Raw genomic sequence first — 15,209 nt, 5'->3', positions numbered from 1 at the left:
AGATAGATAGATAGATACACATCTCTATTTATATGGTATATATATATGTGTGTGTATGTCTATATGTATGTGATATATATCTGAGTGTGTGGTTCTGTATATATATATATTTATTTATATGTACAAATGTATGTGTGTATGTCTATATGTATGTGATATATATCTGAGTGTGTGGTTGTGTATATGTATATACACACATACGCATCTCTATTTATATGGTATATGTATGTGTGTGTATGTCTATATGTATATGATATATATCGGAGTGTGTGGCTGTGAATATGTGTATGTATACACACACACACACCTCTATTTATATGGTGTATATATGTGTGTGTGTATGTCTATATGTATGTGATATATATCTGAGTGTGTGGTTATGTATATGTGTATATATACACACACATATATACCATATTAACCATACCATACTAGCCATCCCCTGCCATGCATTCCTGTGGCCCAATCTGTGTATATGTGTTTTGTGTGTGTATATGTGTGTGTATATATTTGTGTATATCTGTATATGCGTGTATATGTGGTTTTGCCCATGAGTTGTAATGTATTTTTGGCTTTTTAAGTCTCTCCTGCTGTGTTTTCCAGTGTTTTTATGAGTGATGGTCACTCATTGTCCTGAGAGGTGTCTTGTGTCCAAATTTAGTGTCAATTCGTCCAGTGGTTTTTGAGTTAGGTTAATCCCACAAGCAAATACAGGGTTAGTCAAAATGCATAGGCCAATAAGCCATTCAATTGAATGGCTTATTGGCCTATGCATTTTGACTAACCCTGTATTACAGTTTGCCCAGACCTGATCTACACTGTAATGCATTTTCACACCACTTTAACTGCCATGGCTCCACACTATGGAATTGTGGGAGTCGTAGTTTGGTGAGGCACCAGCACTCTTGGGCAGAGAAGGCTGAAGACCTGATATAACTACAGATCCCATTATTCCATAGCACGGAGCCATGGCTGTCAAACTGGGATCGAACTACATTAATTCCACAGTGTAGATGCATTTCTTGTGTATTCTTCCTCACTCATAACTTTTGCTTCCCATTCTGATGTTGCTTGGCCACATGTTTGTCTTTGAAAAGTTGGAAAGTGTGAAACACATAGATGAAGACCTTGACTTAAATATTCCGATAGAAAAGATGTGCAGATATTTGTCAACAAGCCTTGCGTTCTATGTTAATGGAGTTAGCATTGAATGAAAGAGCGAAAGAATTCGATTGTCTTGTGCAAAACAGAGAATGGAACAATATGCCGGCTCCATCACTTCAATCTCTCGAGGCTTAAACTATATTTGGTTCAGCAACAATTGATGTTTTGCATACATCGGGCGAAGGACACAAAGGTTTTGCTTTTTCCTAAGGAAGAAATTATCTACTTCAAATAAATAGTGGCATTGAAATACGGATAATGCTTCCTGCAGCAAATGATGTGTCTATGCGCTCAATACTTGATCCTTCCTGGTCGGAGGTATTAAAACGTATTAATTGTGTATTAGAGAAATCTTCGTCATTTGTAGATGTACAAATTCTTTTAAATTAGATCCTTTTGTTCAATAGGCTTCTATCTTATGGCCAAAAAAGAGGAAGCATGAAGAATTGATTGGAGACATTGGGTGTATCTATACCAGCATTTCTCAATCTGGGGGTCAGGACCCCTGGGGGGGGGGTCGTGAGGGGGTGTCTGAGGAGTCACCAAAGACCATCAGAAAACACAGTATTTTCTGTTGGTCATGTGGGTTCTGTGTAGGAAGTTTGACCCAATTCTATCATTGGTAGGGTTCAGAATACTCTTTGATTGTAGGTGAACTATAAATCCCAGCAATGGCAACTCCCAAATGTCAAGGTCTATTTCCCCCAAACTCCACCAGTGTTCACATTTGGGTATATTAAGTATTTGTGCCAAGTTTGGTCCAGACCCATCATTGTTTGAGTCCACAGTGCTTTCTGGATGTAGATGAACTACAACTGCCAAACTCAAGGTCAATGCCCACCAAACTCTTCCAGTATTTTCTGTTGGTCGTGGGAGTTTTGTGTGCCAAGATTGGTTCAATTACATCATCACTGGAATTTAGAATGCTCTTTGATTGTAGGTGAACTATAAATCCTGTGCCAAGTTTGGTCCAGATCCATCATTGTTTGAGTCCACAGTGCTCTCTGGATGTAGCCGAACTACAACTCCCAAACCCTTCCAGTATTCTCTGTTGGTCGTGGGAGTTTTGTGTGCCAAGAAAGGGTCAATTCCATCGTCATTGGAGTTCAGAATGCTCTTTGATTGTAGGTGAACTATAAATCCCGGTAACTACAACTCCCAAACGTCAGGATCTTCTCCCCCCCCCTCCCCAAACTCCACTAGTGTTCACATTTGGGCATATTGAGCATTCCTGCCAAGTTTCGGTTCAGATGTATCAGTGCCGTCTGGATGTAGATGAACTACAACTCCCAAACTCAAGGTCAATGCCCACCAAACCCTTCCAGTATTTTCTGTTGTTCGTGGGAGTTTTGTGTGCCAAGATTGGTTCAATTACATTGTCATTGGAGTTCAGAATGCTCTTTGATTGAAGGTGAACTATAAATCCCGGTAACTTCAACTCCCAAATGTCAAGGTCTTCTCCCCCCCCCCCCCCCCCCAAAAAAAAAAACAACCTTCCACTAGTGTTCACATTTGGGCATATTGAGCATTCCTGCCAAGTTTTGGTCCAGAACCATCATTGTTTGAGTCCAGAGACCTCTCTGGATGTAGGTGAACTACAACACCAAAACTCAAGGCCAATGCCCACCAAACCCTTCCAGTATTTTCCGTTGGTCATTGGAGTTATGTGTGCCAAGTTTGGTTCAGTTCCATCATTGGTGGAGCTCAGAATGGTCTATAAATCCCAGCAACTACAACTCCCAAATTACAAAATCAATCCATCCAACCCCACCAGAATTGAAATTTGGGCGTTATTGGGAATTTGTGCCAAATTTGGTCCAGTGAATGAAAATACATACTGCATATCAGATATTTACATTACGATTCATAACAGAAGCAAAATTACAGTTATGAAGTATCAATGAAGACAATTTTTTGTATTATCGAAGGCTTTCATGGCCGGAATCTCTGGGTTATTGTAGGTTTTTTGGGTTGTATGGCCATGTTCTAGAAGCATTCTCTTCTGACATTTTGCCTGCATCTGTGGCAAGCATCCTCAGAGGTGCTTGCCACATATGCAGGCGAAACGTCAGGAGAGAATGCTTCTAGAACATGGCCATACAATCCGAAAAACCTACAACAATCCCAATAATAATTTGGTTGGGGGTCATCACAACATGAGGAACTGTATTAAGGGGTTGCACCATTAGGAAGGTTGAGATCCACTGGTCTACACTTTGGAATTAATGTGGTTTAATTCCACTTTAACTGCTGTGGCATTTTCCTAGCCCTTTTTGTTGCAGAAAAATGCTCAGAAATCCACCGCCAATTTAATTCAAAGCAGCCGAGCTCCCATTCAGTCTGTAAAATCTGAATTTTCAGTCCTTATTCCCCCGTTCAGCCTTTGAATGTTTGCTATGCATACCTTTGGGTTGTAAAGGGACAAAAAAAATATGAAGAAAAGGCTGTGGATTTTATTTCTTAAGCCACACTTTTTTATTAGCTGTTGGTTTCTTTCCTCCAGAATTCACTTTCCTTCTTCGCCGCGGCTGGAAATCAAAGAGATATAACTCCGGGGAAGGAAAATTGCCCTCCGGAAACTCTTAATAAAACTCACAATCTTTTGCCATCTAAGCCTCAGTAAATTTCACTGAAGAGGCCGAGATGGAGAGGGGAGTCCCTGAAGAAGAAATCCATTCAGAGTTAAGAGCTTCGTTACTTGGGTTTGGATGGGAATATTGTAATAAATCAAATGCAGAAATAATCCTTAGAATGTGCTCTTTAACTACCACTATTCCCTTTTCCACATAATCACCAGACAATTGGATACATTTCTGCCAACGACGAAGCCGTCACGGAAGAAGTCAACACTCTGTTTCCGTAACCAGCGCCTCCCAGTTCTCTCATCCTGGGTACCCATTGTGCACAGATCTTCCAATAGCCAAGCAAAACAATAATGTGAGCCACATGTTGTAAAATGCCAATTATGCTTGAAATTTCTCTCTGAATGATACAACGATTGTCCTGAATCAATCTGTCAACCTTTTGCTTGTGAAACTTGGTGGTTGCTGTCACAGGACGTCCAACTCTTTGTCACGCAAGTCAGATGTTCCCACCTCAACATCTTTAAACTTACTCGCCCAACGATGCACAGTACTCACACCAACACAATCCCTATAAACAGCTTGAATTCTCTGATGAATCTCCTTTGGGGTGACACCTCCTGCTGTCAAGAATTCAATGAGTGCACGTTGTTTAAGTCACATTGAGTGACCGTCTGCGCAGGGTTCCATACTTCGCACTTTAACAACACAACCATTCAATGCTAAGGCTTCCTGCCAAGATGGAACTGTAGAGGAGAGTCTACTGAACAAGCCAGTATCTGCCGCATACCTGTACTGCCATATGTTGAGGAGTTACGAAGGTGGAGGCATTACTTTTCATTCAACTCTTGTACATCCACAGCTCTAAAAACACAGATTCTGAAACTAATGAGTGCAAGTCATTCTGGTGACCTGTAATTATAGTTGAGTAGGGGTTTCTTTGCATATGTTTTATTTGATAAACGAATACACTTCACAAGGTTTTCTTGTCATTATGTATTTACTCCAGAGTTTAATAGTTGTAGGATGGTTTAACTGATCATATAGAAAGAATTGTGAGCTTTCCTGTGACACAAAGTGATGGGATCTCAAGTCTGGGAAATGATGGTTCTTGCTGTGAGAAAACTGGCTCGGAAAGTGCCAGGGCTTCCCAGTTCTCAGTGTCTATCCCAGAGTTTTTAAGGTTGGCTTTGAGCCCATCTTTCAATCTCTTTTCCATCTTTCAATCTCTTTTCCTGCCCACTGTTTTCCATTCTTGAGTTCGGAGTAGAGCAACTGCTTTGGGAGATGGTGGTCGGGCAACCGGACAACGTGGCCGGTCCAGCGGAGTTGATGGCGGAGGACCACTGCTTCAATGCTGGTGGTCTTTGCTTCTTCCAGCATGCTGACGTTTGTCCGCCTGTCTTCCCAAGAGATTTGCAGGATTTTCTGGAGACAGCACTGATGGAATTGTTCCAGGAGTTGCATGTGACGTCTGTAGACAGTCCACATTTCACAGGGTTGGGAGAACAATAGCTTTATAAACACGCACCTTGATATCCCTACGGATATCCCGGTCCTCACACATTCTCTGCTTAATTCGGAAAAATGCTGCACTTGCAAAGCTCAGCCGGTGTTGAATTTCAGTGTCAATGTTGACTTTTGTGGAGAGGTGGCTGCCAAGGTAATGTTACACGTGACGTCTGTAGACAGTCCACATTTCACAGGCATATAGCAGGGTTGGGAGAACAATAGCTTTATAAACACGCACCTTGGTATCCCTATGGATATCCCGGTCCTCACACATTCTCTGCTTAATTCGGAAAAATGCTGCACTTGCAAAGCTCAGTCGGTGTTGAATTTCAGTGTCAATGTTGACTTTTGTGGAGAGGTGGCTGCCAAGGTAATGTTACACGTGACGTCTGTAGACAGTCCACATTTCACAGGCATATAGCAGGGTTGGGAGAACAATAGCTTTATAAACACGCACCTTGGTATCCCTATGGATATCCCGGTCCTCACACATTCTCTGCTTAATTCGGAAAAATGCTGCACTTGCAAAGCTCAGTCGGTGTTGAATTTCAGTGTCAATGTTGACTTTTGTGGAGAGGTGGCTGCCAAGGTAATGTTACACGTGACGTCTGTAGACAGTCCACGTTTCACAGGCTTATATCAGGGTTGGGAGAACAATAGCTTTATAAATACGCACCTTGGTATCCCTATGGATATCCCGGTCCTCACACATTCTCTGCTTAATTCGGAAAAATGCTGCACTCGCAAAGCTCAGCCGGTGTTGAATTTCAGTGTCAATGTTGACTTTTGTGGAGAGGTGGCTGCCAAGGTAATGTTACACGTGACGTCTGTAGACAGTCCACATTTCACAGGCATATAGCAGGGTTGGGAGAACAATAGCTTTATAAATACGCACCTTGGTATCCCTACGGATATCCAGGTCCTCAAACACTCTCTGCTTAATTCGGAAAAATGCTGCACTCGCAAAGCTCAGCCGGTGTTGAATTTCAGTGTCAATGTTGACTTTTGTGGAGAGGTGGCTGCCAAGGTAATGTTACACGTGACGTCTGTAGACGGTCCACGTTTCACAGGCATATAGCAGGGTTGGGAGAACAATAGCTTTATAAACACGCACCTTGGTATCCCTACGGATGTCCCGGTCCTCAAACACTCTCTGCTTCATTCTGCTACAGCTGTGGAACGATGCTAACTTCATTCTAAACCTGTGGCTTTATGCACTGAGAAACAACTGCTAACAGTAGAGAAGGCACAACACAATCATATTTACACCTCAGGGAGTCCCTTTCCTCTGACACTGAACATCATAATTAGGCCTACCCTTAAGACCGCAGCCAGCAAGAGCATTGTCACAGTTCAGGGACTCCTTTCTTCGGAAGGCTTTATCGGGGGACGCATTCAGGCAGATTGCTTACAAACTCTCCACACCGAGATTATTAGCCATGATCCCAGTTTGGGGTGGTTTTTAATTACTCCATAATCTTCTGTTAATGAACAAAAGGGGACTGTGCCTAGCAGAAGCCAAAGTTCCTCTCATTTCTTTCCTCTTAATGAGCCACCAATTCATTTGCTCTCATTCCACGTGCAATGATTGCTTGGTGCTATAAAAACGCCCCTCTGGATTAGACTCTGTTGCGTGATATGCTCAGTCCATGATCTTCTGGCTCCAAATCGGTGGGATTAATTGGATGTCACATCCTTATCTGTCTCCCAGAGTGATACTGCTCTTCTCCGACCAATAACTTATAGGGATAACGCCACATCATTTTGCTATGGAGGAGAGTATGGGAGAGCTTACCGACTGGAGAGCATTTGGTACGTTGTGCATGCACATTCAGTTGCATGTTAATTGCACATGACAGTGTGCACTCCGTTGCATAACACTGCCATTCATTGCAACCGAGACATAATTTAACAAGCAGCGGTTTGCATTATGCAGCCCAGATGCAAGATCCATGGCACGGCATTTCTATGTTTCTTTTGACCTCGTTGACCTGAGAGGTGTATTGTGTCCAAATTTGGTGTCAATTCGTCCAGAGGTTTTTGAGTTATGTTAATCCCACAAATGAACATTACATTTTTATTTATATAGACTAGCCATCCTCTGCCACACGCTGTGGCCCAGTCTGGTGATCTGGCAAATAAAGTAATGAGAAAGTGTTGGTTTCTAATATATGCAATTTATTTATGTTTGTGGGTAAACATTAAACAGTATTTCTTGTTGTGTCTTTGTCAGTGTTGATGTGGAGATTGTCTGGTTTGCCATTCAAACCTATGATACCAAATCTCTGTGTGAATCATATGTATCTATATCTATGGCTGGATGGCTCTTTGTCAGGAGGGCTTTGATTATGTTTTCTTGCCCTGGTGAAGGGAGTTGGACTGGGTGACCGTAAGTATTTTCTGTTGGTCATGGGGGTTCTGTGTGGGAAGTTTGGCCCAGTTCTGTCGCTGATGGGGTTCAAAATGCTCTTTGGTTATAGGTGAACTGTAAATCCCAGAAACTACAACTCCCAAATGTCAAGGTCTATTTCCCCCAAACTCCTTCTGTGTTCATATTTGGGCCTATGGAATATTCGTGTGAAGTTTGGTATAGATCCATCATTGTTTGAGTCCACAGTGCTCTCTGGATGTAGGTGAACTACAACTCCCAAACACAACGTCAATGCCCACCAAACCCTTCTAGCATTTTCTGTTGGTGTGCCACGTTTGGTTCAGTTCCATCATTGGTGGTTCAGAATGCTCTTTGATTATAGGTGAACTATAAATCCCAGCAACTACAACTCCCAAATGACAAAATCATTTTTTTGAGTGATGGTCACTCCTTGGGTTAGTAGGTGTCATGTGACCAAATTTGGTATCAATTCATCCAGTGGTTTTTAAGTTATGTCAGTCCCACAAACGAATATTACATTTTTATTTATATAGCTTACTAGCTTGGGCACCCGGCGGTGCTCGGGTTATTTGAAAAAGGCATTGTGTACCAAGGTTGGTCTTTATCAGTTATTTATGTGATCAGAGTCATTGGATGAGGGTTGCAGCGGTCCCGGGAAGTGAGTGAAGGTACTTCAAGTCCCATCATCTGTGGTCTGTCTTCCTCCAAACTGCACCAGCATGTAGAGTAGGTCATGAGGGCTCTGTGTGCCAAGTTTGGTCTTGATCAGTCATTGGATGAAGGTCGCAGGGGTCTCGAGAAGTGGTTGAAGGTACTTCAAGTCCCATCATCCATGGTCCGTCCTTACCAGGATGTAGAGCGGGTCATGGGGGCTCTGTGTGCCAAGTTTGGTCTTGATCTGTCATTGGTGGGGGCCACAGTGGTTTGTGTGAGCCAAACCGTTTGAAAGTACTACAAATCCCATAATCTGTGGTCCACTTCCCCCAAACTGCACCAGGATGTAAAGTGGGTCATGGGGGTTATGTGTGCAAAGTTTGATCCAGGTCCGTCACCTGTGCAGGTCACAGTAGCCTGTGAAAGTGGCAGCCAGTCAGAAAGCTGCCACATACACTGCCCTCCCTCCCTCCGCATACAAACATTGACTTTTATTATATACATAGATAGATGACGTATATTATTAGTTAGGCCCATTTCTAAGAGCAACTCTACGTTTATCCAGCACCTGCCAACTCCCCATGGATGCCAGTTAAGTGCACTACTGTACTATGTTTCACCTTGTAGCTTCCTTGATTCCCTATTGCTAGGGAAACTATTTGCACAATTGTACAATGTATTGCGTTCTGCCATGCATGGAGAATAGGAGTCCTGAAGCATAACATTATTTGTGCAGGTAGAATGACTCCATTGTACCCTGGCCATGGCTTACAAGGAAAGCAGAGGTGAAGGCAAACAAAGCGCTAGCAACGCAAACATACATTCTTTCAAGGGCAGAAGGTCCGTGCCAGTCAGGACTGGGTTCGAGGCAAACATTGTAGGTGATCTGTGAGCGAGGAGCCCCATGCCAAAGGAGAATCTAAAAGTTATGGCTGAACAGTAGGCCAGAAGGAAAGGGCAAACCAGGAGGGAGCTTCAAGGAGCAACCGCGAAATTGGGATCAAAGAAGAGCCAAGATAAAAACAACCCTTCTTCTCTCATTGATGGAGTGCTTTACTAGGCTTGGGTGATCCAGTTCGTTAATTTCGTAATTCGTTATTAATTCGTATATAAATTAGCTTGCGATCCAATATGGAACCATGCAGGAATAGTGTGAGGAGTAATTAAGAATCGAAACAATTTTTCCAATTTTCGTAATTATTTCGTAATTATTTCGTAATTATTTTCGTATGTCTGGTGCAAGTTTTACAATCTCGCATTTACCCCACTTCCGGTCCCTTTGCTCTGCTGCTTCCCTCCTCTTTCCTCATGCTTCTTCTTGCCTCGCTCTAATGTACAATACTATAATATAATATATAATATTATAATATTATATTATATTATATTATTATATTATATATTTTATTACTATATTATTATATTATATTATAATTGTATAATATAATATAATATATATAATATATTATAATATTATATATATAATATAATATATTATAATATAAAGTAATATAATAATAATATAATATAATAATAATATAATATAATATTATAATTATTATATTATATTATATTATATTATTATATTATATATTTTATTACTATATTATTATATTATATTATAATTGTATAATATAATATAATATAATATATATAATATATTATAATATTATATATATAATATAATATATTATAATATAAAGTAATATAATAATAATATAATATAATAATAATATAATATAATATACAACAATATAATATAATAATATAATAATAATATAATATAATATAATATAGTTGTTGTTTGTTTTATCACACCAACAGTCAACAACAGAGGGAGAGGGAAGCTTCAGAAGTTCCCCCTGTCCCATTTAGAGGTTTTTTTAGCATATTGCGCAATCGCGTCCACCATTAACGAAGCGATTCATAATTTACGAAATTTCGGAAATTTTGAAATTTTGAAATTTTAAATTTCGGAAGTCCTCAGAATTTAGAAACGCTAGCGCACCCTAGAAATGAAACGAGTTTACAACCAATTTTTTTCTTGATCGCCCAAGCCTATGCTTTACAATACACAGAATTGAAAAGAACCCCTGTTCTATCACACACTGGGCCTGTAATACTTGTCTTTTGAAATAGGACGTGCACCTTGTGCCAAGCGGGAAGCCAGGGTGCCACGAAAGAGGCCCTCAAGGATTTTCCTGAAGAAATGGTCTTTAGATGGCTTGAAAGGTTAAACAAAGTCCTTTATTATTGAACAAATTAAACAGATATTTCTCAAATCTTCAATGAGTCAAACAAGGCTTTAAATCAATGGGATTCCCCTCCCCCCCTCATATATTTCTTTTTTTTTCTTTTTGCTCCCCCTCTCCTCCCTTTCTTTACCTTCCCCGTCTTTCCATTTCCTACTGTCCTAGTGTCCTAATACCAATTGTTCTCACACTTTCCCTGTATCCTTTGGAGTCTAAATTTTATGTGCATTGGAAAAACCAATAAATATATATATATATATTTAAAAGGCTTTAAATCAACTGGTGGCTTCCTTAATCTTGTCCACAAGGGACAGGCAACTGTCTTCGTTAACTGTTCTTTCACTTTAAGAGCAAAACCCTTTTTTAACCTCTCCCAAACTGTTTAAGCTTTCCTGATGTGGGAACTACAACCGGATCCAAATTGCATCTTGGGCACCAAGTAGACCTACCAGCAAAGGCTTGGATATTCTCCAGTTGGAGTTCTTTGGGTCTGTAAGGCTGTTTTCCCTCTGGAATTTATCAAGAACTTTCAGGGCTGTTTCCCTCAGATGCTGTAAGGCTGAGAGGCTGTGAATTCCCTGCCAGAGCTTTGGGACTGTTTCCCCCTGGAATTCCCTGGAATTCTTAAGAAGGGAAGCTATTCTGCGGGTGAAGCTACTCCACATCCTATAGCTTGATTTCCTTCTGTAAGTGTGCTGTCGCACGCTGGGCCTGTGCATCAGACTGTAGACAGGACATAAATTCTGTGTGCCCAACGGAACGCCAGGGCTGCCTCAGATTAAAGGCCTTTGGATTTCCTTAAAACAGAGTCTTTAGATTGCTTAAAGGTTCAACAAAGTTCTTTATTAATGAAAACAAACAGGTACTTTAAGGCTTTCTTAACAGTCTATTGGCTCTTTCAATCTTGTCCACAGGGAACAGGCACTATCTTCATGACTGGTATTTTAACTAATGGGGAAATCCTTAACTTCTAATCTGGGCAGTCTTTCTTTGCCTCTGTTGGCGTGGAGCCCCTGCACCTGGTACCAACTGCGTTTGGCTTCCGCGAGTGACCCTTACCAAGCAGAGCTTTGTAGACTTTCAGGGGAAAAGAATTCAGGCTTCCGTGATGGCTGACTGAAGTCCTTTAGCAAAGGAGCTGTAGGGCTGTATAACCCTGGTCAAGCTGTGGGCTGTATATCTCCCCGGCCAAGCCGTGGGCTGTATAACCCAGCCAAGCTGTGGGGCTATATCTCCCCGGCCAAGCCGTAGAAGATGAAGCTTTCTACAGGAGCTCTTCGTTTTATGTCCTGTGTGAAAGGCTTCTCTGTGTGGTCTGAACCCAACCTGGCTCCTACTCCCTCCAAAAACCCAAAAAGGGGCGGGACCAGGGAACCTAACTATAATTGACAGGTGGCTTGCCCTATGATTGCAGCCAAAAGAAGCCACCTATCTGCAGAGTCCCTGAAACTTAGGACTACAACAAACATTCAATGTAAAGCAAACAAAATTGGAGCTACTGGTACAGTTGTACCTGCACAGTAAGACTAACTAAATTGTTCCCTTCCCTTCCCATGTCCCTGGGAGAAGGGGCGGATCCAAACTTAACAATGATAGACATCTGGCTTGCCCTATGACTGCAAACCAAAGGAAGCCATCTTTTTGCAGAATCCCTGAAACTTTGGAATGCATGCAAACACTTAATAGAAAGAAAATAAAGTTGGAGTTCCTGGTACAGATGTACAAGCACAACCCCAAAGGTCATCCAATCCAACCTCATTCTGACACAAAGGGAGACGGCGACAAAGGAAACACCAAGCAGACCAATCTGAAAAGCATTAGGAAGGTTGAGAAACACTGTCCTATGGTAACAAACCTCCATGGCTCAATGCTATGGATTCCTGGGAGTTGTACTTTGACAAGGCTCTAGAACTCTTTGACAGAGAAGGCCAAAGACTGTGTGAAACTACAACTCCTGGGATTCCAGAGCACTGAGCCATGGCGCTCAAACTGGTGTCAAGCTGCATTCATCCTACAGTGTAGACGCGCCCTGTTTCCAAAGGCTTCCATCCATGCCTGGCTGCTAGATCCCAACTGGCAGCCTGAACGTTATTTAATGAACCAATTTGAAGCCAGGCACGCCCCTGATCCCCGTCTGATCCTGATTTGAGCGGCTCCCCGGTTGACATGCATTTTGCAGTTGTCGAGACTTGAAAGTGTTCTGTCATTAACACATCGGCGGCATAATTAGGGAGCCCAGCAGGATTTGTGTTTGCAGGGAGGGCCCGCTCTTCATCGCTGACAGTCCATTTGTGGAAGGGGTGGGGTGCCTCCTGTCAGGTGACAAGCGAAAATGAATTTTGTATTTCGCATGAAACAACTTGGCACGCTTTCCTCCATCGCTGGAATTATTGGCTCAGCAGAGAGCCCAGAAAGGAAGTCCAAGGGGAGGGGTAAACGATATAAGACTGAGATGCATACCGGATCCTTATTGTCTTGGATGCTATAGAAGTGCAGATTTGTGGGTGGGGATATCATTGTATATGTTCAAAAATGAGAAAGAAAGCAAAGCAACCATTGAGCCAATTTGGGTGCCGGGAACATAGCCTGATTGGGTTGTTGTAGGTCTTTTGGGCCTTATCGCCATGTTCTAGAAGCATTCTCTCCTGAAGTTTCGCCTGCACTGTGGCAAGCATCCTCAGAGGTTGCGAGGTCATAGCCTGATTGTTTCTCTTTCAGAAACGAAACCCCAAATCTCCTCCTCATTCATCTATACCAGGATTTCTCAACCGGGGGGTTGGGACCCCTGAGGGGGTCGTGAGTGGGTGTCAGAGGGGTCGCCAAAGACCATCAGAAAACATAGTATTTTCTGTATTGTCGAAGGCTTTCATGGCCGGAATCACTCAGTTCTTGTGTGTTTTTTCGGGCTATATGGCCATGTTCTAGAGGCATTTCTCCTGACGTTTCGCCTGCATCTATGGCAAGCTTCCGAAAAAACCCACAAGAACTGAGAGATAGTATTTTCTGTTGGTCATGGGGGTTCTATGTGGGAAGTTTGGCCCAATTCTATTGTTGGTGGGGTTCAGGATGCTTTTGGACTCTAAGTGAACTATACATGCCAGCAATTACAACTCCCATAGGGCAAGGTCTATTTTCCCCAAACTCCATCTGTATTCATATTTGGGCATATGGAATATTTGTGCCAAGTTTGGTCAGTGTTTGAGTCCACAGTGCTCTCTGGATGTCGATGAACTACAACTCCCAAACTCAAGGTCAACGTCCACCAAACCCTTCCAGTATTTTCTGTTGGTCATTGGAGTTCTGTGTGCCAAGTCTGGTTCAGTTCCATCCTTGGTGGAGTTCAGAATGCTCCTTGATTGTAGGTGAACTATAAATCCCAGCCACTACAACTCCCAAATGACAACATCAACCCCACCAGTATTCAAATTTGGGCATATTGGGTATTTGTGCCAAATTTGGTCCAGTGAATGAAAATAAATCCAGCATATCAGATATTTGCATTACGATTCATAACAGTAGCAAAATTACAATTCTGAAGTAGCAATAAAAATAATTTAATGGTTGGGGGTCATCACAACATGAGGAATTGTATTAAGGGGTCGCGGTATGTGGAAGGTTGAGAACCACTGATCTATACCAGTGCTTCTCAACCTTCCTAATGCCACGACCCCTTAATACAGTTCCTCATGTTGTGGTGACCCCCAACCACAACATTATTTTTGTTGCTATTTTGTAACTGTAATTTTGCTCCTGTTCTGAATCATAATGTCAATGTCAAGTACCCAATACACCCAAATTTGAATACTCATGGGGTGGGTGGGGTTGATTTAGTCATTTGGGAGTTGTAGTTGTTGGGATTTATTGTCCATCTACAATCAAAGTGCACTCTGAACTCCACCAATGATGGAATTGAATCAAACTTGGCACACGGAACTCCCATGACCTACAGAAAATACTGGAAGGGTTTGGTGGGCATTGACCTTGAGTTTTGGAGTTGTAGTTCACCTATATCCAGAGATCACTGTGGACTCAAACAATGATGGATCTGGACCAAACTTGGCATGGATACGCAATATGCCCAAATGCGAACACTGGTGGAGTTTGGGGAAAGTAGACCTTGACATTTGGTAGTTGTAGTTGCTGGGATTTATAGTTCACCTACAATCAAAGAGCATTCTGAATACCACCAACGATAGAGTTGGGCCAAACTTCCCTCCCTCCAGCCTCACACACTCTCCCTTGCCTGCACATGTGCACCATGCTGCCATGTGCTGAGCATGCCTGCTCTCCCTTTGTACTGGTACAGCTGTACCAGGAGCTCCAACTTCATTTTCCTCCCGTTAAAGTTTGCAGTCATAGGCTAGGCCACCTGTCTATCATCATTAAGCTTTGGTTCCGCCCCCCTGTTCAGGGCTCTGGGAGGGAAAAGAACCATTTTGGGCAGTCTCACACAAGGAAGCTAGGCTATAGGACGTAGACCAGCTTGTCCCGTAGAAAAAGCTTCATTCCTCAAGATAATCCAGGGAAATAGAAACAGACCATCCAGGGTTACAGAAATTCCAACAGAAACATAATGAAAAGGGTCCCAAAAGCTCTGGTTGAGTGCTCTCAGCCTCACAGCATCAGAGGGAAACAGCCCTGAAGTTCTCAAAGAAT

This window comes from Anolis sagrei, chromosome 9, assembly GCF_037176765.1.
Source record: "Anolis sagrei isolate rAnoSag1 chromosome 9, rAnoSag1.mat, whole genome shotgun sequence".
NCBI lineage: Eukaryota > Metazoa > Chordata > Lepidosauria > Squamata > Dactyloidae > Anolis > Anolis sagrei.
The sequence above is the reverse complement of the archived record's forward strand: the minus strand, read 5'-3'. Positions refer to the sequence as shown.